General features: G+C 40.1%; 1 pseudogene; it reads right to left on the bottom strand.

Moving 5' to 3' along the window:
* Positions 1-9,573: 9,573 nt before the first annotated feature.
* Positions 9,574-9,953, bottom strand: LOC109384669 (60S ribosomal protein L30-like; annotated as a pseudogene).
* Positions 9,954-25,912: the final 15,959 nt, after the last annotated feature.

Here is a 25,912-nt window from a genome sequence, read left to right as displayed (position 1 = left end):
GTTCGTAAGAAGATTCTCTCAGTCATACTTGTGACCTTTATGAAAACTCTTTTAGCTTTGTTGTGTTGTCTTCTGTGTATTTAGATGTGCAAAAGATAGAGAGAAGGATGATCTTTTTCCCCTCTCATTCATCCCAGGTGTTCCTTGCAAACACTTTTCAAAAGGATTTCTGTGGAGGTGCCTTTGGCTGGCTAGTTTATGTGCTGTTTGCAGGTACTACTTTCTACAGAGATAAGCACAATTCTGAATGCCTCCTCCATCCTTAGTGATTATTAAGAATTTCTGAGTTTTAAATGATAAGAGAAGCTGTTAGGACAACTCAGGTTTCAAGTAACAGAAATCTCCAACTCAAATTAATTTAAATGTAAGGAAATGTAAGGAAGTTTTTCATCTCGCTTACCAGGAATTACATAGGTAGGCCAGCTCCTGCTGTGTTCTCTCAGGGCCCTAGCTTCATTTTTTGGAAATTCTATTTGCTTTGACCATCACCGTGTGTTGACCTCATGGCTGTAATTCCAGAAGCATACAGGGCATCATCCAAAGGAAGAAGGGGAATTTTTTCCCCGAAGTTCTTCTGGCCAGGATTGAATTGGATTCCACTTCTAAGCCGACTACCAGCAAGGGGAATCGGATCACCATTGGGGTTGGATGGATTTGGAGGAGTCAACCAGCAAGACGACTGTAATAAGACAGGGTGGAAGGATGGCCATTTGACACCATGTAACTTTCAGGCAAACTCTTCAAAGCAGACTCTTTCTAAGGCTGTTTCACTGATGGAGATGGCAAAGCTTCTGCCATCTTGCATGTGTCACCCAGGCAGATCATGACCTGTGTGAAGAAACTGACAGTATAGTCCCAGTTCTGTTGCCACCCTAAATGGTTTATCTTAGCTGTGTATGTAGCTTTTGGGGACTATGTGAAGGATGGAGTGTGCACTCTCTTTTTTTCCAATTGGAGTACCCACCCCAATGCAAATATATTCATTATAATAATTTGCACACAAATTTCAAGGTAGATCTTTTGGGAAATTATTTCTTAGCTTCCAGAAATGTATGTGAGACTCTAATATGTTTCCAAGTGTTAGTGTTAACAAGACTTTGATAATGTTGGCATCCTGGAAATTCAAAGAACATTGATAATAACAAAGGAGGCCTTGGGAGTGGCATTTTGGAGATTCTTTTTTCTCTTCACTTATTAATTTACTGACAGCAGTACATTAAAATTCTTAAAAGTGGGGTTCTCTGGAGTTAGCCTACTTGGATTCAAATCTCGGTGTGCCATCATTTACCAGCTGTATGACCTTGAGCAAGTTAATTAGCTTCTCATATCTTGGTTTCCTCTTTGGAAAAATCAATATAATAATATGACCTAACTCATAGGTTATTGTGAGGATTCAATTAGATAATGTATGGAAGGTACTTAGTCCAGCAACTAACATCTAGAAAGCAGATGTTAATTAACATTTGCAATCAATCTTTCCAACTAACCTTAATTACTACTACTATGGCTACTCCTCTTACTACTACCACCCCCACAACTCTTACTATGCACCAATGGGTGCACTGTTCTGAACGACAACAAAAATACACAGTGTGTGAGATCAGTGTATTTTTATACTGGGATCTGGTGGAGTGGAGGCTGGAGGGAAAAAAGTATTAACTAGCTCTGCATCACTATCAAACTTATTCTTTCTTTGAGGAAATAAGAATAAAAAGTGAAGTAGAGCCAGGGAACGTAAGCCATATTTCTACCTGCAGATAGACAAAGTACTGTAGTAATATCTTTTAAACCATGTACCTTTGCTCTCTTTTGTTTTTTTTTTAAAGATTTTTTATTGGGGAATTGGGGGGATGGGAACAGCACTGGGGAATTGGGGAAGGGGAACAGACAAGTTGCTGTCCTTTTTTTGGTCTTCAGTCTAGTTGTGGAGGACGTCGCTTCACTGGCCCAAGTTGGCACCATCATTGCGCTCTTCCCGGGCGAGGCAGATCAGTCGCCAGCTTCTGGACGGCCGCTCATGGCAGCTGCTGGCCGCTCACGCTGGCTGCTGGCTACATACGGCAGCCCATGGCAACCCACTGCCACAGGGACTGCAGCCTACGCCGTTGCCGGCGACTCACGGCAGCCCAGCTCCAGGTTGAGCTGTTGTTCAGCATCTTAGCTGTAGAGGGCAGTGTCACTGGCTCTCATATGTGGGATTTGAACCGGGGCCCTCTGGCATCCCAAGGCAGTTCTTAACCATCACGCCACTTGGCCGGCCCCTGCTCTCTTTTTCAATTAAACTGAGTCTACAATTCCAGTCGAAGACATTGAGATGCAAAAAAAAAAAAATGTCTACCCTTTTTGGATTGGCAGGGGAAAGCCAAAACTGAAGTATTCCAAGAGGAGATTGGTTATATCTTATAATGACTTTTGCTGGGAAAAAAAAGAGCCTCTAGGTCTTGGTAAGAGAGAAATGGTACCTCTGAAATTCTGCATCTCTTTTCCTGGTAATTTGTTAACTTCATTTAGCTGCTATTCTTGTGCTAGCCTATAGTTAATCCGGACTGGAATACTATTACCCAGTGTCAAAAGGACAGCTACCTAGTTAGAGGACATCCCTATCTGTCCCTTGATAAAGAAAACATTTCTTATCTGATGAGAAAGAAATAATTAGCAAGAGGCTCTGTGTGCTTTGATGTAATGGAAAGTGATCTTCCTGACGAAAGTTTGTTGGAATAAGACAAATCTTTGTATATTTTGTGTCTTCATCTACACATCCACAAAGACAGCTGTTTATAGTGCTTATAATGAAAGCCATGCCTGTATAAAGAGCCTTTTTTGTTATTTGATCCTTTGAATGAAGCGTCCAACGTCAATTGAGATAATCTGGTCAATGCTTTGTGTGGACAACCTACCTAAAGTGTTCTGTAACTTGTTTCCATGGATAACTAGAATCTGTTTAGCATACCAGGTACCCCTTAGCTTCTGACTTTCTCCTTTACTGACTTCTGTCCCTTTTCTTACTTTTAAATGAACATTTGATGTTGTGTCAAGAACAACTCATTATGCTTATGACAAAGCTCAAAAACTGTCTAGAACCACGTCACCATGAATCATGACGGATAGTTATCTAAATGGAATTAAGGGTAATGGCTCCAAGAAGTTCAGAGGGAAGAAGTACTCAGCGTTTCCTAGCAGTGACAATTGAGTAGTTTTTTCCCCCCTTTCTTTTATAGAAACTTTTACCCTTAAATCTCAAAATGCTTAGCAAGAACTCTTTTATATGCCCTGGAACAGGGGTCGGCAAGCTGCGACTTGCGAGCCACATGTGGCTCTTTGGGGACGTTTCCATCTCCAAAGTTGGCTGACCCCTGGAAGAGCCAATCCTGTCCCTCACAACTATTTAAAAATTATCCGAGAGCCATAAATATATTTTTACATAATCACCATTATGTGAATCATATCGTTTAAAAATCTTATAAGTGAAACTACGATAGTTTTATTTTCCTTTTCAGTTTTACTTCAGAGCCACATGCTTGCGAGCTGCAGTTTGCCAACCCCTGGCGGCAATTCTGTCTCAAAAGTTTGCTGACCCTTGTCCTAGAATAATTCCTTTTGAAAAGCCTTATAAAACTATCCTCAGAGACATTACAGTATAGGAAATGAAAAGAGGAAGCTTGAGGTTGATCAAATTAGTCAGAAGAGATGATTTTTCAATGCTCCTCACTCTAGGCACTGATGTCATTTACTTTCTCCCCAATGTTGGGAACAGCAGCTATATTACATGCTTTTGTGAAAATATTTTCTGAAAGTTAAGTTTCAGGGCATGTCTCTTGCCTCTTATTTTTTGTTTTTAATATAGAAATGGCGAGATCTCCAGTAGAAACTGTTCTTCCATTATGCTTTGGAATTAAAAAAGATAAAAGTGGTAGATATTTCTTTCATTCACTGCAGTCATCTCTTGAGAAGAAAATTAATTCCTCCCAGAGCACATTTCGGCTTGAAGATACAAGGAAGTGAAGTACCTGGTGTAATATCCTGGAAGAGGTGCCCACATGCTCTGTTTTTCCCAGCACCTCTGTAGATAGACAAAGAGACCTCACTGAGCTGAAAAACCTACTTTCTGTGTTTACAGACCCAGGGGTCCTAGAGGCATGGAGTACATTTTCTCCATATTCTGTGGAAAACTAGCCTATCAAACCAAATCAAATCAAATCAAATGTACTATTTTTAAATCTTAGGCATTATTTCTGGGTTATCTTTTTCACTTCTCAGCATGTAAGGCAGCTCAAGAGTTAGAAACTGACATCAGCTTGGTTGAAAAATAACCTTCTGAATTCATTATCGCATTCCTATCTAACAAGCAGGATTTGAGCAGGAGGGTGATTTGGTATATTTTTGTTCTATGCTTTAATTCTATTAAGCACCAAACAAAAATAAAAATAAACAGTAGTTAAGCCAAACTGAAAACCTGGAGTCTGTTTGACAGTACAAATCCAAATCCCATATTCATAAAACTCTTTCTTCCCAATTTCATGGTCTCAAGAGAATTACATGATTTGTAGATATTCACAGAGGCAGGATTACCTGGCTTCAAATCCTGAACTTGACAGCTACTTACATCTGTCAGGTTAAATATAGTTCTGCTTCCTTCTCTTACTCACCGATGTGACATTTATCAAATCCTCACACCAAAGTGTAGGCTGGGGAGAATGACAAGATCATGTTATTTAATAGACTACTAAAGTTGACTAAAAATAATGAAGTTTAACTTTAGATGTCTTTGTTTTTGCTTAGGGCTCAAATGAGTGTTTGCCAATATACGCATACATCATTTAAGGGGGTTTACATCCAAGAAAGGGCCTATTATCTGAAGTGATTTGTATTTTGAAATATTAACATGAGAGGGAATTATGTTGATGCTCAATTTATTCATAGAAATGACAAGACACTGTATTTAATCAACTATAAATGATGTGCCTGAAAAACATTAGGCTTTAAAAATACATGCATTAATTAGGCCGTATAACCAATCATACAAAGTTGCATTTAGAGTTATATAGTAAAATGCATTGTTCAAAATTCTCATTTTCACCAGTCCTGCCTTAATTTAAAATGCATCAAATGAATAAATAGAGATGTCAGGGCCATGAAGCCAGGAAGGGCTTTCTTGTGGAAAATTGCTCAGGCTTCTTGGATTATCTAAGCTGTCCACTACTGTTAGCTTTCACCTGATGTTAATACAAAGCGTATCTGTTGCTTACACAGAATTGCTTATCTTTTGATCTCTCGTCTCTTCTTCCACAAGTCAAGACCCGCTTCTACTAAAATGATGGCTGCATTTAAGGTACACAGCCTTGAAAGTGACCCTACATCTCCAGAGCAAAGCTCTCTGTCCAAATCAAAGGCCCGTGTTCTATCTTTGTAAAAGTATAGCTGTCATTAGAGTTGTTTTTCCTTTTGTTGTTCATGATTAGAGAATATATGACTTCAGTCATGGAATTGGTTTTAAACAATCGTAACAATGACTGCATCCATTCTCAAAGCGGGCAATTTATTTGTTCAAATAATAGGCCGCTCTTGGAATTCCCTTGAGAGTGCTTATTGCCCCAGCAGGGAATGAATCATCACATTGAAGGTTCTGTCCCACACTCTTTCCCTGTGTCACTTACCTGGCCTTCACCCAGCATTACCCCTCTTTCTTGGCCACTTGAGTTGACTATTTATGAATCCATGAGCAAGCTGACCTTCTCTCTGTTCCCCTCTAGAATTGACACATAAAAACTTCCTGGGAACTAAATCAATCTGTTTCTACAACTCAGCCCAAATCAGAGATCTAAGAAAATGATTCTTCTCCTCAATTAATCAAACTATCTTCTGAACTCAGTTTTTCTAAACGTCTTAGATTTCCTAAATGTCACAGGTTTCTTTCTGGCAGCCCCATCTCCCATGGTTCACCCATCCAGTGAGGTGATGTGGACTCTTGCTTCTAGTTATAGCTCTTGTTGTCTTGTCCAGGGAAACATTACTTTCTCAGTCTCTAGCATTGCTTGATTAATAGCCAAACTGAGAGTATGTCTACTTTATATAGGATTGCTTTTTTGCTGTACATTGAGCTTTTTTTGTTGGCATCCTTCAAATATTCTATGGGAGCCACCATTAACATATAGAGCCAACCTTAATAATAATTAAGAGCTTTGGTGACACCCCCACCCCAAGTCCTGTCCCTTTGTGTACAAAGTGAATGAGATTTTCTTTTTAACTGGAAGTTTAAAGGGCTTTTGCACAGTTATGCTGCATAGGGAACTTCTGGTCATCTTACACTTTTTAGGATTGCCCTGGAGTTGTATTTCCATGAGGTCAATAGCTGTGTCTACTTGTGTGCACCGTTGTATATCTCCTCCTTGGAACAGTGTTTGGCACAGAGTGAGTTCTCAGTGACTACACAGTCAGCCCTTTGGCTTTTTCAAGAAGTACAAAGATGTTGATAGTGTTGGTTTGTGAACCCGATCATGGGGAGGGTGGCATTCCCTGCCTGGTCCTGAGTCCCTGGGAACTTAGAATCATGTTGGCCACGCCATGCTCAGAACGATTAAGGTTGGAAGCTGTCTAATGCTCTCGTACGTCGAGAAGTAAATAGGGAGATTTCTACTTCTAGAACATGTTAATTGGATGCAGGTTTTGAATTTTGCCCAGAACCATTTAAAATGCCTCTGATCAGAAATCACAGATTATTCAAATAGAAGTAAACATTTCCTTCCTGTTTACGGCCACCTGACTGGTGGATGAAAAGAACCATGCTGGGCCTTGGATCCATTTGAGATTTCTGTTTGTTACTGGGCACTATTGTATTTACTGATGTGTAAAAAACGAAGAACCAGAAGTCATGGCTTAAACAGCCTTATTGCCTGTTTGAGGCTCTAGCAGAGGGAATATGATCTTCAGTTCTCAAAACACAAGTTCCCTGGCCGGGAAGGGATGCAGCATGGCTGCCTTACACCACGCCCAGTTAATATTCCAGTATGTGTGACCACGCATTGGCATATGCCATCCACCAGAGGGCAACAGTGCACAGTTCAGCTTTAGAACCCACGGTATCAAGATAAGGTTTTTTATTTTATTATTTTACTTCATTTTATTATTATTTTCTAAAATCACTTTAAAGGATTCCCCAGAGTATAAAAGAATGCTTGCGCTGTGAAGGGATTTAGTGACCATCCAATCATATATCCATTTGCAAAGACATTAAGGGCTGATAAGTTCTGTGAGCAGGCCCACGCTAAACATCTGGTTAGAAACAGAGCCAAATGTCTAAATTCAGTAGCGTTTTCTGCACGATACTATTACCTATTTACTTTTTTACGCTTTGCTTTGAACATGACTTATCCAGCCTCTCCCAGGAAAAGCTCACTCCTGCAGACAATCTGCACGGAGCTGTGTCGGATCGGCCAGGGTGAGGCATTCTTCTTGTTGAGGGCTGTGTCCTGGAAGCCTTGCCCTTTGCAATGCCACAATGAGCCTTTGTGGGGTTCCTCAGGGAAATGGGCCAGATGCTTGTTTCCATTTCTGGGCCATTGTGGTGCTTCAGGTGGCACTGATTTAGGGAGGAGGAGATCTGGGTTTAAGATTTTAATTCTTCTTGCTCAAGCCTTGACTTGAAGTCAATGGGCCAGGAACAAACGGCACAGTTTGTTTATTGTGTTATGTATGTTTCTTTGGGAGCATTTAGAACATTGAATGGAAAGAATGGAATGAGACATGAAGCAAACAAAAGGTCGTGATAAATGCACAAGGAAGTCGTAGAATGTCTTTGGGAATAATTTGAACGTCTGTACAGTCTTCTAAAATTTCCCGTTCAAATCCGGAACAAAATCAACCCCTTACACAATCTTACACACCTATTTATTTTTGAAGAAATAACTGTCACCTTCCACACACATTTACTATATTTGGTATGACAAAAATAAACTTTTGATTGAAGTAGAACAAAAATAAAGTACTGTATGTATTAATTTTCACAAGGTGAACACAAATTATAAATGCCATCTAGGCCAAGATGTAGAACATTATTGGCAGCTCAGAAGCCCTCCTCAGGAATCTTAGTAAATCTGCTGCTCCCCTCAAAGGTAACCAATATCCTGACTTAAATCACTGATTGTTGGTCTTGCAAGTTTTTGAATTTTATATAAATGAAATCGTACAGTAGGTACTCTTTAGTGTCTGGTTTCTTTCATTTAACATTTGTACATAAAATTCATTCATGTTGTTACATGTAGTGAGTTTGTTCCAGTTTCTGGTTACTATGCAGAGCACTACTATGTCTTTTGGTACACATGTGTACTCATTATCTTTTGGGGATATGCTTAGGAGTAGAATTGCTGGTCATAGAGGAAGTATACGGTGAGTTTAAGCCAAACTCTTTTCAATTGGTTGTACTAATTTACATTACCAATAGCCATCCAAGGAAAATCCAATACAGTAAAACCTTGGATGGCGAGTAACTTGTTCTGTGAGTGTTCTGCTAGACGAGCAAATATTTCTAATGAATTTTAAATTGATAAACGAGCGATGTCTTGCTATACGAGTAGTACATGACGCCAAATGTCACATGATCACAACTGAGCCAATGGTTCTCTCTCTCGCTGTGGGATTGTGGGTGATCATCCTCCATGCTCGGAGGTTATGGAGCTGATCTTGTCTGCAGAGGAGGAGGAGAAAAAGGCAGAGGAATCCCTCACTTCAAATGAGATTAGGGAGATGTGTAAAATGTGGAAAACAGTGCAAAATTTTGTAGAAAAGCACCACCTGAATAAGGCTGTAGCAGTGTGAGCGATGAGTCTGTTTAATGACAATGCAATGTCATTTCTGTGAAATCCTCAAAAGGAGGCAAAAGCAAGTGTCATTCGATAGGTTCCTTATCGAGAAGACAAAGATTCCACAGAGCCAATAGACAGCAATGATTCCATTAGTGACAGTGAGAGTCATTCTACACAATAACCCTCCTCACTCTTGTCTCCCTCACACCAGCCACGAAGGTTTTCAAAGGTAAGTGCAGGTTAATTTTTCTTTATATTTTGTATTTTCTTTATTATTTTGTATTATATTACAGTATTATAATCATTTTTATATGAATATTTTTGTGTTGTGGAACAAATCCTCTGAGTTTCCATTATTTCTTATGGGGAAATTCGCTTTGATATACAAGTGCTTTGTATTACAAGCATGTTTCCAGAATGAATTATACTCACAAACCAAGGTTTTACCGTAGCTTGATATCCTCACCTGAAGTTGGTGTTTGAGTGGGTATATAGTAGTAGTATTTTGTTGTAGTTTTAGTTTGAATTTTCCTGATGACCAATGATAAGCACCTTCTCATATGTTCAATGGCCATTTGAATGTTCTTTTGTAAAGTGCCTGTTCAAGTCTATTGCCTATTTTTCTACTGAATGGTCTATTTTCTTATTAACTTGTGGGAGTTTTTATATATGCTGGATATGAGTCCTTTGTTGGATATTTGTATTGCAAATATATATATATTTTTTTCAAGTCTGTTTGCCTTTTCACTTTTTTTTTTTAATTAAACTGAGCTCGGGCCAGTTTTATTAAAGAAAAATTTTGCATGATTTACTTTTCACCAGTCTGTTCTGGCATGCTTCTAATGATATCAGAATCACCTAGATCAATGATATCTAGTGTGCATACCCTGTAATATTTTCCACATGCTGTACCCAGTTCAATATCATTGCCACTGTAGTGACGGACACCTGTCCAGGACAACATGACATCATACTCTACTTCAGATTTCCTCAAGGCTGGGCAGTTGTTGGCAAGGATAACCAGTTTCGTTTGTTTTGTCTGATCATTTTCAGAGTCTGCTTGTACCCCAGTACACACTTTCCACTTTTCATAACAAGTTGGAGCCTAGAGTTGATCGACTCCAGCAACTTTTTCGTCTTCTATGCGGCCACCATCTTCTTGCCTTAAGTGCGGCATAGCCCTCAACCAAGAGCATCCACCAAGATGGCCGGCTGGGGAGCGAGAAAGGAAAAAGTTCCCATAATGCTGCCTTTTCACTTTTTTTTTTCTTCTTTTTTTCCTTTTCACTTTCTTAATGGTATCTCTTTGATTAACTGAAATTCTTACTTTCACATTTAGTTGAATTTATCCATCATTTTATATATGGTTATTGCTGTTGTGTCTTCTTAATTTTTTTTAGTCTATCCCCAAGGTCATGAACATATTCTCCGTTTTTCTCCCTAGAATCTTTATTTTATTTCTACCTACTTTTACAGCTACAACCTACCTGGAGTTGATTATTATGTTTGGAGTGAGGTAGGGATTTAATAATTTTTTCTTTTCATGTAGATTTCCAATGGCTCCAATACAATTTATTAAAAAGACCATTATTTCCTCACTGATGCATCACCTTTGTAAAAAAATTAAGTGACAGTTTCTTTGCTTTCAATTCTGTCATAAGTCTGTTGGTCTACCCTTGAACCAATAACACACTCTTAATTGCTGTAGCTTTATAATGGGTCTTGATATCTGCTCATGCAAGGCCTCAAGTTTGTTCTTCTAGATTGTCTTGGCTGTTCTTGGACCTTTGCGTTTCCACATAAATTTTAAATCAAATTGCAGTTTTCATTAAAACACCCTTCATTAAAAAGAGAAATAGATTTATTTGGGATTAACCGATACCTATATAATATTGAATCTTTCAATCCATGAGCATAACATAGTTTTCAGCTAAATTAAATTTTAAAGATTTCTCTCAATATTTGTAACTTTCAGTGTAGAAGTCTTAGAAATCTTTGTCAGATTCATTCCTGGCTATTTTCTTGTTTTATTATAGTGGCTAAAACCTCCAGTTGTTTGAACATAAGTGATCATAGTGACATACTTATTTGTTTCTCTAACTCAAGGGAAGTTATTTTCATATTTCACAGTTAAGTATGATGTTTGCTATATAGTATTTGTAGATACTCTTTATAAAGGACACAGGAAGTTTTCTTCTATGTTTGCTAAAAGTTTTTATTTTTAATTTTTATTTTAAAGATTTTATTGGGGAATTGGGGGAGGGGAACAGTGTTGGGGAATCGGGTAAGGGGAACAGACAAGTTGTTGTCCTTTTTGTTCTTCAGTCTAATTGAGGAGGACATCGCTTCACTGGCTCATGTTGGTATTATCATTGCGCTCTACCTGGGGGAGGCAGTCGCTTACCGGCCATTGGATGGTCGCTCACAGCGGCTCTTGGCAGCTCACTCCAGCTGCTGGCCACTCACAATAGTTTATGGCAGCCCACTGCAGTCTACGCTGTCGCTGGCAACTCATGGCTGCCCAGCTCCAGGTTGAGCTGTTTTTCACCATCTTAGCTATAGAGGGCGCAGTGTCACTGGCCCTAATGTGGGATCCAAACCAGGGCTCTGCTGCTCAGAGCTGGCGTCCCAAGACAACTCCTAACCTATGCGCCACTCTGCTGGCGCAAAAGTTTTAATTTTTGTTAACATGAATAAGTGTTGAACTTTATCAAATGCAATTTGTGCATTTGTTGATATGATCATATGACATTTTTCCCCCTTGTTATGTGATGAATTACATTGATTAATTTTTGAATATTATTTTGAATTTATTCCTGGAATCAATCCAGCTTGGTTGTATATGTTGTTATTTTTATATGCTGTTGGATTTGATAGGTAATTATTTGATGACTACCTTATCATCTGTCAGTATCTTCCTGCCAAAGACCACCAGGAACATACTTGAAGCTGACAAGTTGGGTTTATCATTTGTTGGGATGAGGGGGATTACACACAATGGGAACCATGGGCTCTCAGTAAGAGGGAGTTAAGAACAATTCATTATAGGATTTGGTGTTTTTAAGGAGGGTGTTTTTAGGAAGTGGAGCTTTGCTCCAATTACGCTGCCAGGAAGCAGGAGCAATCCTGATTGGGTGTTTTAATAAATATTATCTAAAAGGCAGGGGGTGGGGCCAGCCAAGTTGCTCAGTTAGTTAGAGTATGAGCTCTGAGCAACAGCGTTGCCAGTTTGATTCCCACATGGGCCAGTGAGCTGTGCCCAAGCTGAGCTACTGCTGAGTTGGTGAGAGTACGTGCTCTTAACAACAAGGTTGTCAGTTCGACTCCCGCTTGGGATGGTGGATTACGCACCTTCTCCCTCAACCCCTACCCCCCCACAACTAGATTGAAAGCAGTGACTGTACTTAGAGCTGAGCTTGTACCTTCCACAACTAAAATTGAAGGACAACAACTTGACTTGGAGCTGATGGGTCCTGGAGAAACACAGTGTTCCCCTTCCCCAATTCTCCAACACTGTTCCCCTCCCCAACACCCCAATAAAAATCTAAAAAAAACAAAAAAGTTGAAAAAAAAAGGCAGGAGGGGTGCATTGAGGCTAAAGTTTTAATTAGTAACTCATATTTAATTAGTTTTAATTAGCAGCACATTAGTCACTCATATTAGTCAGGATGGGAAATGGTTAGTCATTTGTATGGTTTGAACAATGATCTTGGCTTTGTCTGTGTTCACACATGATTATGTGGTGTTGGGTTATCTTGATTCATAACGACCTTACTTATTGTTGGTGTTCTGTGGAATTGTTTCTGCTCAACACAACAGCACCAAGGCCTCGCAGGTAATGCCATCCAGCTTCCAGACATAAGGGGCTGCTGTTGTCTTTCTCACCTCTATGTCTGTGAGAGCCGACAGGCAGTTTTTCCTTTTTTGTAATGTTTTTTTCTGATTTTGGTATCAAGGTTATGCTAGCCTCATACAACGAGTTAAGAAGTATGGTTCTTTTTTTCTATTATGTAGGAAAGTTTGTATAATATTGGTATCAATGATTCTTTAAATGTTTGGAGCCAATCTGCTGGTAAAATCATCTGAACCTTGACAAAGGCTCTCTCCTTGATCAAGCTTTAGTCAGCTTCCTCTGAGCCCTCTTTTTGGCTAGGCCTTTACCTTATCTCCTATCCTTCCAGGGCTGCATGACCCAGTTGTAGCAAGAATTCTGCTAAATCAGGTTAGAGAGAATATCCCACTCTTGATATCTGGCCTCTCTGGCCTGACTTCAGCAAGAATCCTGGTAAATTGTTTTAGCAGGAACCCCCTTACCCTTGGCTACGAATCCTCAGCTATCTAAACTGTATTCAGAACTGAGCCCAGTCCTTTTTAAAACTATTTTTATTAAAAATAAGGGAACATACAATTTTATATTAGTTTCAGGGGTACACCATAGTTATTCAACACTTATATACCTAAAAAAGTGATCACCATGGTAAAGCCAGCAACCCTCTGACACTGTACCATGTTATCACAATATTATTGACTCTGTTCCCTATGCTGTGTATTGTATCCCTATGACTTATTTGTTTTACACCTGGAAATTTGGACCTCTTATTCCCCTTCACCTTTCCCCCACTTTTAAAATTTTTCACTTAGTGTTGACATTCAATATTATTTTATATTAATTTTATGTATATAGCATAGTGGTTAGAAATTTATATAATTTAAGAAATGACCCCACTGACTAGTCTAGTACACACCTAGCACACTATACATAGTTATGACTATATCACTGACTATATTCCTTATGATTTACTTTACATCCCCATGACTACTTTGTAACTACCAATTTATATTTCTTAATCCCTTCACCCTGCCTTCAACCCTCAACCACCTCCCATCTCACCCCAACAAATCTAGTACCCATCTGACGCCATATATAGTTATTACAATATTATTGACTATATTCCTTAAGCTATACCCTACATCCCCATAATTACTTTGTAACAACCAATTTGCACTTCCTAATCCCTTCCCCTTTTTCACCCACACCCGCTACCCCACTCCCATCTGGCAACCATGAAAATGTTTTCTGTATCTGTGAATTTGTTCTGTTTTGTTTATTTATTTTGTTTTTTAGATTCCACAAATAAGCAAAACCACATTGCATCTGTCTTTCTCTGTCTGACACTCCACCTTCCAGGTCCATCTATGCCACCGCAGATGGCAAGAACCCATTTCCTTCCCTGGCCGAGCAATACTCCATTGTATATATGTACCACCTACTCTATATCCATTCTTCCATTGACAGACACCCAGGCTGCCTCCATATCTTGGCCATTGTAAACAATGCTGCAATGAACATATGGATGCACATATCCCCTCAAGGTAACATTTGGGTTTTTTCAGATAAATATCCTGAAGTGGGGCTATTGGGTCCTTCTTTGTCTCTTGTTATAGCCTTTGTTTTAAAGTATATTTTGTTTGGTATAAGTATTGCTACTCCAGCTTTTTTAGTTTTTTCCATTTTCATGAAATATCATTTTCCATCCCTTTACTTTCTGTCTGTGTGTGTCTTTCAATTTGAAGTGAGTCTCTTGTACGCAGCATATGTAAGGGTTTTATTTTCTTATCCATTAGCCCTCCTATGTCTTTTGATTGGAGCACTTAACCCATTTACATTGAAAGTAATTGTTAGATGTGTAGCTATTGCCATTTTATTATTTTTGTTATTCATAATTTTGATTTTTTTTTTTCATTTTAAGGAAGTCCCTTTAACATTTCCTGTAATACTGGTTTGGTTGTGATGAACTTCTTTAGCTTTTTCTTGTCTGGGAAGCTCTTTGTCTGTCTTTCAATTTTAAATGATAGCCTTGCTGTGTAGCCTTGGCTGTATGGTCTTGCTTTTCATCACATTGAGTATTTTGTGCCAGTCCCTGTGGCCTGCAAATTTTCTGTTGAGAAATCAGCTGACAATTTTATGGACGCTCCCTTATAAGATTCTAGTTGCCTTTCTCTTGCTGCTTTTTGGATTCTAACTTTATCTTTAAACTTTGCCATTTTAATTATAATGTATTTTGTTGTGGGCCTGTTTGGCTTCATCTTGTTTGGGACTCTCTGCACTTCCTGGACTTGTATGTCTGTTTTCTTTGCCAGGTTAGGAAAGTTTTCAGTCATTATTTTTTCAAATAGGTTCTCAATCCCTTGCTTTCTCTCTTCTCCTACTGATACCCCTAAGATGTGAATGCTGTTATGCTTGATGTTGTCCCAGAGGTCTCCTAAACTACCCTCATTTTTTTTATTCTTTTTTCTTTTTGCTGTTCTGATTGGGTGTTTGCTGCTACCTTGTTTTCCAAATCACTGATTCAATCCTCTGCTTCATCTAGACTGTTGGTGATTCCTTCTAGTGCATTCTTCATTTCAGTTATTGTATTCTTCACTTCTGAATAGTTCTTTTTTATGGTTTCTATGTCCTTTTTAATGCTTGCTATCTCTTTGTTGAAGTTCTCACTAAGTCGCTTGAGCATACTTATAACCATTGTTTTGAATTCTATCTCTGTAGGTTTCTTGCCTCCATTTTGTTTAGTTCTTTTTCTGGGGTTTTCTCCTGTTCTTTCATTTGGAACATATTTCTTTGTTTCCTCATTTTGGCTGCCTCTCTGTTTGTTTCTATGTATTAGGTAGATCTGCTATGTCCCCCAGTCTGGCTGGGTGGCTTTATGTAGTAGGTGTCCTGTGGGGCCCTGGCACAGTCTCCCTGGTCACCTGCACTGTGTGCTCAAGGAATGTCCCTAGTGTGGGTTGTGTGTGCCCTCCTGTTGTAGTTGAGCCTTGATTGCTATTGGCATATCAGTGGGTCAGATTGACCCTCAGGCTGATTGGCTGTGGGGTTTGGCCATATCCACAGCTTACAGGCTGCTGTGCAGGGGGTTTACCCCACTGATTGGGATTCATCTTAGTGGGCTCTGGTGCCTGTTGAGACCGCCCTTTGGGTGTGCCACTTGTGGGGCTAATTGGGATGTACTCTGCTGTGATCTGAAGCCAACCTCCAAGTATGTTAGTTCTGGATCCTCTTGGGATGGGCTCTGGTGCAGACCCAGGTCATCCATTTCCTGTGACCAGCCAGGGAACTCCTGGTAGGGGCTAGAAAGTAATCTGCAGTTGTTCGCTGCCTGTGCTAGACCTGGAAGCATGTGGGAGAGGCCACACTTTGAACTGAGGAACAGCTGCCACCAGTACCAAACCTGGGGTAGCTCTGCAAAAAGCCAGGACAGCCCGAGGCCTACTGCTGAAAGAGCCTCATGTGGTACACCAGTTGGATGAGGCAGGGTCTCAGGGAGTCACTAAAGTGGGAAGAATTGTGGTCAACAGCTTAGTGTAGATTCTGGTTTGGTGCCAGTGCTGAGCCTGGAGCTACTCAGCAAAAGTCTCAGAGTACACCAAGGCCAGTTGCTTCCCACCTGGGGCCCATAGACTCTGATAGTTTTCCATGAAAGAAGCAAGGTGGGTGAAACTGGCTGCTCAAAAGTGCCTTCAGTGTTGGGGGAGTTGGGTAAGGTGGGTTCCTAGTGAATTAAAGTGGTAGAGCAGTGGAGCTTACCAGACCAATCAGATTTAGATTTGGCCTTTGGGGGAGGGATCAACACAGGAAAGATGGTGGCCACCTGCTGGCTGCACTGGAGGAGGACCTCAGACAGGGAAAATAGTGACTGTCTTCTAGCCTTCACTCCGAAGCCACATACTTCAGTCTGCCCCCCATGCCTTGATGTTCCTGGAGTCACTGTTTGTCTGCAGGAGCCTAGGGTGAGTGCCTTCAAGTGAGTGAGTCGTGTGTAGGCTGCTTAAGAGGATGTCTGTGTTTACCCCACCTTTTGTCTCACCTGGATGGTCGGAATCCCCACTATTGCTCACAGCCATAAGTTGTGGGGACTCCTCTTCCTAGCAGCAGTAGTCTGGGCATGAGAACCTGGGGTGTGTGTGTGTGTGTATGTGTGTGTGTGTGTGTGTGGGGGGGGAGCCTAGTGTTTATCATTCCTCTGGGGGGAACCTCCATGATTGAGATCCCTCCTAATTCTCAGCTGCCACACATAGGTTTGGGGCCAGTCTGTTTTGCATCTCTACCCCTCTTATCAGTCTCAATGTTGCTTCTTTTTACACTTCTGTTCAGCTAGACTTTAGATGGTTCTCCAGGTTGATTGTTCTATACTTTAGTTGTAATTTTAATGTGTTTATGGAAGAAAGCAGGCACAGTGGTTCTTTACTCCATCATCTTGGATCTCCCAAGCTTAGTTTTATACTGAAGTCTTTTTTCCCCCAATTGCAATGGTTCCTGAATAAAATCTGTTCTAGCTGTTACCTGGCTCTGGTTTTCTCTAATATCCTGGAGATAATCTTCATGGGGTTAACATTATGAATACAGTTTCAATTTCTTTATTAGAGATCTAACTATTCAGATTTTCTATTTCTTTTAGTGTCAGTTTTAGGGTTAAAAAAAAGAATCTGTCCTTTCATCTGCATTAAAAAAAGTTTCTGAAATAAAGTTTGTAAGATTCTCTTAAGATCCTTTTACATACCTATAAGATTGGCAATGATATTCCTTTTTCTACTTCTTATATTTATATTTTGTAGCATTTCTTTCTTTTAATCAGTCTTGTTTATCAATTTTGCTGATAGTATTGTACATTAATTTCTGATTTTTTTCTTCTTGTTCTTTGAGTTAAATTTGCCCTAAGATGAACACTTAGGTAATTGATTTTCAACCCTTCTTTTCTAACAACATATTTTTAAAGATACATAATTATCTCTAAGCACTGCTTTAGCTGTATCCCCAAAAGTTTGATGTATCATCTTTTTATTATCATCAAACTAAAAATGTTTTCCAGTTGCCATTGTGATTTCTTCTTGGATCCATATTTGTTAGATTGGATCCTTGGGAAACAGATTCTGAGATGGAGGGCTGTATGAGGGAGATTTATGGGCTCTCAAGAGCTACACCTGTAGGAGAGTGATGTAAGGATTGTGCAGAAGGTGAAGTCTAACTGTTATATTCTGCAACAGAGATCTTAGCCAATCTCCTGGGGAGTTCTGGACCTGGGATGAACTTGAGGGTTGTCTGATGAAGAGAAAGGCTTTTGTACCCCTGCATCAGCTGGTCATTAGATGCAGGATGTTCCTAGGATGGTGGTGTAGCTTCAGGAAAAATGGATCCTCTTGGTTTAGAAGAATTTTTGGCAGGAGTATGGTGTTCCTACAGTTGAGAAAAATAAATGTTTGGGTCCTGAAGTGGGAGGAGCTACATATCATAACAGTTATTTAAAAGCTGAATTTCCAAGCAACTGGGAATATTCTGATCATCTTTTCTGATACTGATAGTAAGCCTAATTCTACTGTAGTCAGAGAACACATTCTAATTTATTTCAACTTCTTGTATTTGTTGGGATTTGATCTCTGACCCAGCATTATGGTCCATTTTGGTAAATGTTCCAAGTGCACTGGCAAACAATGTATATTCTTCTATTATTGGTTACCATGCTCTCTCTATATCAATTAGGTCAACCTTATTAATTGTGACATTCACATGTCTTACATCCTTGACATTCATGCCTTTTCTATCCTTACTGATGCCCCCACCTCCATTTCTGCCAGTTATTGAGAGAGGTGTGTTAAAGTCTTCCACTATATTGTAGACTTTTTAAAATTTTTCCTTTAGCTTACAATTTTTTTTCTCAATGATATTAGATACATACAAATTTATAACCTATATTTTCTTAGTGGATTAATACTTTCATTATTATGAAATGTTCTGCTTTAATTCTAGTGCTGTTTTTTGTCTTAAATTGTACCATGTCTGATATCTGATATTACTATCTTTACATAAGCTTTATTTTCGTGTTTGCATGATATACATTTTCTATCCTTTTACTTTGAACCTTTATGTCTTTTTATATTTTTTCTTTCTTTCTTTCTTTTTTTTTTTTTAGCTGAGCCATCTTGTCACCTGTTGGCAGCTCAGTGGCAGCTCAGCTCAGGCTGGGCATCGAACTGCTGTTGCTGAGAGCTCAAACTATTGAGTGAGCTCTTAACCAACTGAGCCACTCGTCCGGCCCCTGTGTCTTTTTATATTTAACATGTGTATCTTGTAAACAGCATTAGATGGGTTTCATTGTTTTATGTAGACTGACAGCCTTTGTCTTTTGTTTATACCATTTAGACCATTTATATTTTATGTACTTATTAATAGATATGTTTTTAATCTACCATATTACTATTTTATTATGCTTGTCCTACGCCTTTATGCTTTTAAAAAATCTTCTTTGAATTAATCAGCTATTTAAAAAATTATTCTATTCTCTCTTCTATTAGTTCTTTTTAGAAAGGATATTCTCATGCTTTTCTTTTGGAAGTTATCCTAGAAATTAAAAAATTATCCTTGACTTATTCAAGTCTAACATAAATATATTCTTTACCTATCATAAAATAATGTTAAGTCCTTAGAACTATTTAACTCCATGAACCCCCTTTCCTTATGTTATTTTTGTCATGCAGTTTAATTCTACACATTTTATTTATTTATTTTTTAAAGATTTTATTGGGGAATTGGGGGAGGGGAACAATGTTGGGGAATTGGGGAAGGGGGACCAGCCAAGTTGTTGTTCTTCAGTCTTCATTGTGGAGGGCGCCAGTTGCCATCTGGCTGCCCGCTAGCAGCTCGTGGCCTCTAAGCTCAAGGTGCTGTGTTCAATCTTAGTTGTGGGTGGGCATAGCCACCATCCCATGTGGGAGTTGAACCAGCAGCCTTGTTGTTAAGAGCACACGCTCTATCCACTGAGCCATCCGGGCAGCAGCTCAGCTCAAGGTGCCAAGTTTAATCTTAGTTGCAGGTGGACGTAGCCTACCATCGAACAGGCAATGTTGTTGTTACACCAGCTGAGCCATCCTGCCTCCTGTTGGCAGCTCAGTGACAGCTCAGCTCGGGTGCAGCTCACTGGCCCATATGGGAATTGAACTGGCAGCCCTGTTGCTCAGAGTTCACACTCTTAAGCCAACTCTTAACCAACTGAGCCACTCGGCCAGCCTAATTCTACACATTTTAAAATCTCATTTCCACAAGACAATATTATTACTGTTTTGTAAAATTAATATTCATTTAGATTTACATAAATTTACATTGCTCATTATTCCCATGTATTTTTGTGTTGTAATCTTCTGCTTGACACATTGGGAAAAACCATTGCTGAGTGTTGGATTCATTCTTGGTGCTCTCCTTCTCTTTGCTAGCTTGGCCTTTCAAGGCCACTTTTGTAGCCTTAAGTCCCATTTTGTCTTTCTAGTCCTGAAAAATTGCTTAAAACTCTGCTGCCTCTGCCCAGCTTCTCAGTCTCGAGCCCAACACCAAGAACAGGTACATCCCCTGAAAGTGAAATTAGAATGCAGAAAGTTGGCCTCACTTCTGTAAGTTTCCCTTCTTTCTTGGACCTGGTGCCCAAATTCTGCCTGGTTGCCTTGGCAGCCTATGCCTTTAAGCAATTTTTAAAAAAGATTTTATCTATTTTTTTCTTTAGTTTTTTTTAAGCTACTCACAGCCAGAATCAAAAGTCCTGTGATTATACTTTTAGTATATGTATTTTCTGGCATATGGGAAGCCGTTTGTCATTTAAGAAACCAACTAGTATGTCGTCTTGGTCCATATGGGCTGCTTTAATAGAACACCTGTTACATACTCCAGGGGGCTTGTAAACAACAGAAATTTATTTCTTACAGCTCGGGAGGCTGGGAAAACCAAGATCGAGGAGCCTGCACAGGCGTCTGCCAAGAGCCTGATTCCTGGTTCATAGATAGCTGTTTTTTTGCTGTGTCCTCACATGGTGGAAGGGGCAAGGGAGCTTTCTGGGGTCTCTTTTATAAGGGTACTGATCTCATTCATGAGGACTCTGCCCTCACAACCTAATCAACTTAAAAAGTCCCCACCTCCGAATACCATCACCTTAGGGATTAGGTTTCATCATGTGAATTATACGGGGGCATAGTCATTCCGTCTAGAGCAGCGGTTCTCAACCTGTGGGTCGCGACCCCTTTGGGGGTTGAACGACCCTTTCACAGGGGTCGCCTAAGACCATTGGAAAACAAAAATATATTTACATTACGATTCATAACAGTAGCAAAATGACAGTTATAGAGTAGCAACAAAAATAATTTTATGGTTGGGGGTCACCACAACCTGAGGAACTGTATTAAGGGGTCGCGGCATTAGGAAGGTTGGGAACCACTGATCTAGCACATACGTGGTGCCTAAAGAGTTTACATATTTGGAGAAGTAATAGAGAGATTGCTTTGTCCCAGTGAGTCCATTGCCAACTCCGAACCCTCTTTCTTCTGAATTGGCCTTTGGTGTGGAGAGAGAGCACCTCACTCTACCTGGAGCCACATCTCACTTCTGCTCAGCTCCAGAGTGACACAAGTAATGCAGGTGTGGCTGCCTGATGCGTCATTTAGGAACCTAGGAGGGCCCTCCCGCCTTACATGCTTTTCACCCTCCCCACCCCTGCTTGCCATTGATGCCAGAAATCCCCTCAATAAGGAACAGATTCCATAGCTAGAAGAAGTTTAAACTTTTCAAAACACTAAGGGCAGAGGACAGGTAACATGTTAACTCTGATGAATGACAGGTATCCGATTTTTCCTTAAGAGCAGCATTGGTGTGAGGGGGCAGGTATGCGAAGACGGAGGGAAAGAGGCAGAAAAGAGGAACACAGTCTGCCAAAGTGTTGTCCATGTCCCTGGCTGTGTCTAGAGGACAGAGGCAAGTGGTCCATTGCCACAGTAACCGGATGAGCCAGGTGGCCTGAGAGGCTTTATCTCCTATGTGGACCCACAGTCCTCATTACACGGGTCACTGAGATGGTGCTAGCCAATCCACCTTCTAATGACTTTTGCGTCTGTGCCATTGCCTCCCAGGTCGCAGTTGTGGCCCAGGGGAAGTCAGGTGGTGGTCAAAAGGACCCCATTTTATGTTCCTTAGAGCTTTTAGATTTTCTCTTACTAATAATTTGTCAGGGGGCACAGCCTTTCTGAAAAATTGATTATTACTAGATCTGGTGGGCTTCTCGTGTATAAATATCTTCTCCTCATCTGTTGTCTGTTTGTGTGTGGTGTTCTATAAATACGTTAATTGGTGCCACTTTTAATTTAACTGTCACCGCTGTCTCTTTTTTTGACAAGCTTACATTAAAACTCTCTTATGATGGAACAAAATAAAACCACCCAGCCATAGAGGCCTATTTTGGCAAAAGAAGAATGTAAGAGGAAGAAAATGTGTAGTCTTTTGTGGTGGGGGAAAAAAAAACCCGTTAAGACTCATCAGTGATAGCTTGCGTGAAAAATTTAGAATACACATTCATTCATAGATGTGGATTAAAAAGAATACAACCTTCCAGGAAACTACCGAAATAAGGTAGAATTAACAGAAGAGTGGCTGCAACTTCGGAAATGGGCTGAAACCAATTTCAACTTCATTTTAACATTCATCAAATCATACTTATTTTGGTTGACTTTGGTTTTGGTAACGTTTCAAAAACCAGCTCTGTCTCCTTCTGCCTTGAAAGCCTGCAGCCATTTAACAATGGAAACTAAACTAGCTTAAGCGCCAATTTCAAGGGTCTTTCCAACTTGAAAGAAATTTGGTATTCACTGGTTGTACAATAGAGTGTATTCTTACTGACTCCCATCTACGTTTAAGAACATAGCAGCAAATCATTTTAAAGGTCTGCTATTGCGTGCTCTGAAGTTTATAAGACCACTGTTTTGGGATTTTCAGCTGACTAGGATTCAGCTGACTAGAATGAGGCCCTTTACTTCCACATGAACTTAGATAGATGCCATCCCAGACCAGTTGACTGGTATATCAGTCACAGTTCTACCAGAGAAATAGCCAGCCATTGCGAAGGCTGGCAAGTCTGACATTGCAACACTGTGCCATCAGGAAGAGTGGTATGGAAACCCTCGGGAAGCAACTAATGTTGCAATCTATATATAGTGAATATTCTTCCACTGAGAAACCCCAGTTTTACGCTTAAGGCCTTCAGTGGGTTGGGTGAGGTCCACTCACATTATTGAGGGTAATCTCCTTTCTTTAAAGTTAACTGACCATAGATGTTAGCCACACATACACTATACTTCCCCCTAGACCAGTGTTGGAGTGAATCACTGGGCACTATAGCTTGCCATGTTGGCACATATGACTAACCATTATAGTCGGTCATAAAAAACTCTCCTCTGGTTTGAAAGGAATTATCTGGAAGTGCCATGCAGTGTGTTTATCATAAGGACATCAGCCCTGAGAGGCCTGGCCTCATGGCCTGCTTTTCCAGTCCTAAATGGAGTCCTTCCTGGGGGTGAGAGAAAGTCCAGATCAAGTTGTTCTGTTCTCATGGCTCCTAATACTTTGGGAGGAGGCACGTGAGGACACTAGGCTCTCAGAAAGTGTCACGAAACGAATGTCCACTCTCTCAGTCAACCATTTCCTTGCCTATGTGTCTGAGAACGGTGTGTAGGGAGAGGCCTTTGCGAATCTGTAGTCTGTGCTTAGCTCTGAAGGACTCTTAATTCAAAAGATGCCCAAATGAATACAATGTCTATGGGTATGGATTCTTTACTTATGGGTAATGTTTCCTTTTAGAACAAAGAGGACAAAATGTGCACTTGGCTAATCAATATTCACCCATAGAGGCTTCATATTTTTTTCTAGCTGGAATAATGTGAAATGTGACTCATGAATCTTCCTTACTTTGTTTAGTAATTTTATACTTTTAAGTCCCTGTTATGCTGGAACATACAAAGTGAATGCAATGAGAATGAATGCAATGTGCATCCAGCAAGAAAGTAACTTTGAACTTAGGTCTAAGTTCAAAGGAATAGGTCTAGATTCCGTGATCACTAAACATTGACCTATCAAACGTGAACTACCAAGGGGAATAATTACCCAATTTATTTTTTAAGTGTAGTTTGTCAAATGGAATTGTACAGATTCTTCTTCTTTCACCAAAAGCTTTTTTGATCCTCTCATCTCTTGGGTAGCTTGCATTTCATCAAACATAACTTTAAATTACACGTTCTATTGATCTGAACATGTTAAACACACTAAGATGCATTGATATTCCCTGAACATGACAGATATTTTTTGTAAAACCCTTAGCTTTTTATTTTTTTAAGCCCTCCAAATTCCATTCCTGTGCCTGAAGATGGAAAGAAAAGTTTTAATATTTTGATTTTTATTTTCACAATAAAGTTATATTGAGAGAATTCTAAGGGAAATAACAAGCAACTTGGCACTATTATTTATTACCTGAATAAAAAGCAATGTCCAGAACTTGTGCAGATGGATGTGTCCCAGTACACAACCAGTGAGCTTACAAGGGCGGGACCCATGGGAGAAGCCATCTGGGGGCAGTGCGGGCGGCCATGCTGCCAGGCCAGCATCCTTCCAACTTGTGGTGGTAAAACTCAGGGGTTGGAACCTGCTGTATGGAAAGAAAAGAATTTTATCCCGGTCCTTTTTGTCTTGATTGAGGATGAAATATAAATGGGAGTGTTTGTATTTGAGCCTCTTGTAGCCATTTTCTTGGAAAGTAATGCGTGTTTTCTTAAAACATCCTTTGAAATTGAAAATGTAAACTGTGGGGTTCCTTGGTTTGTTGATGGATGGTCTTCAAAGGCTGGACTGAGACTGGGTGTTTGGTGTTTGTCCGTGTGGGGTGAGGAGGTATGGGTAGGCCTAGACACGTTATTTCTGAGAGACCTTAGAAGTAAGCCCCACAGTTTTTCTGCTTTCAGCTCCAGAACATTTGGCCCCACAGCATCCCAGGGAGGCCATGCCGCGGAGCGTCGCAGTGCTGGGGGGACACTGTTCCGAGAGAACAGGCTCACTCTTGCCTCTGAACACTGCTCAGTGAACATTTGGCTGACAGGCTACACCCACGTGAGCAGTTATTTGTTTAGAGGTGAAAACTGGCAATCACTGGGAGTTCGCGGGAGAGTTTCATTTCTGTTATCATAGTGTTGAAACATTTGATTATAAAAGATCCATTTCACACTGTGACTTAGAACACATCTGCACTTGTGTAGGTGCACACACACTTGCACACAAAGCTTAAATAGAAGTTTCACAGGCCAGTCCTCCCCATTGGTACCTGTGATTTGTTCGGATAGTTTGTATTCTATCCTATCCTATCCTATCCTATCCTATCCTATCCTATCCTATCCTATCCTATCCTATCCTATCCTATCCTATTCTATCCTATCTGTATCTTATCCTATCCTATCTGTATCCAAAATACTAGTCATGACTTATTAAATTAATTTTATAACACTTCAACGTCTGGTAGAAAACACTGTTTCTACTAGAAAATAAAGTCAGCAGTGGCACATTTTCATGAGCATTGGCAATGTGAGAAGCTTTCCGTACCAAACAGTCTGGGGCCCGAAGATACCCTGATTTCAGACGACATGCCCAGGTCTGGTCCTCTCAAGGTCAGAAGGATAAAGAGGATAAGAGGGCAAGGTGAGCTCTTTCAGTATGGTACATACACAGGAATGCATGTGTTTCTTCAATTTTTACCATGCAGTGTTCCCCAAACTTGACTTTCCTGTCCCTGAAGTGGGATGGGAAGGGAAAGAAGAAAATCAGGGTCAGTTGAAACTGGACAGTGTGTGGATTGGTGCTCAGAATAGGGACGCTTTTTTTTTCCCCCCAACTCTCACACCTCCTTCAAGCTAGGAATCTAACAGAAGTTACTACCAGACAGGACTTTGAGTAGACTAACTAATTGGTGATCTGGGTTAATGCCTTGATGTGGCATTAATTTGCTCTGCATAGTCAATTCTGGTAGACATTCTGAAAGCCCCTAGAAAGGAAATTAATTGCCTACTCTTCCTGTGTTGTTAGTGCTGCTCCCTTGGGTTTTCAAAAGCAACCTTCAAAGGGGAATGTCATTTGGTCCATAGTTCTGTTTATTTTGGGGTTTGCAGTGTCTGGACTTCTTTATTAAAGGCTGTCAACCTAGGATTTTAACCACCAAGATTCAACACCATGTTTTTACGTAAAAGTAAGTCAAGACTGGGGTTAATGAAAGTTA

The sequence above is a fragment of the Hipposideros armiger genome, unplaced genomic scaffold (genome assembly GCF_001890085.2).
Source record: "Hipposideros armiger isolate ML-2016 unplaced genomic scaffold, ASM189008v1 scaffold_98, whole genome shotgun sequence".
Classification (NCBI taxonomy): domain Eukaryota; kingdom Metazoa; phylum Chordata; class Mammalia; order Chiroptera; family Hipposideridae; genus Hipposideros; species Hipposideros armiger.
Note: the sequence above shows the minus strand (reverse complement) of the source record. Positions and strands in the feature narration are given on the sequence as shown.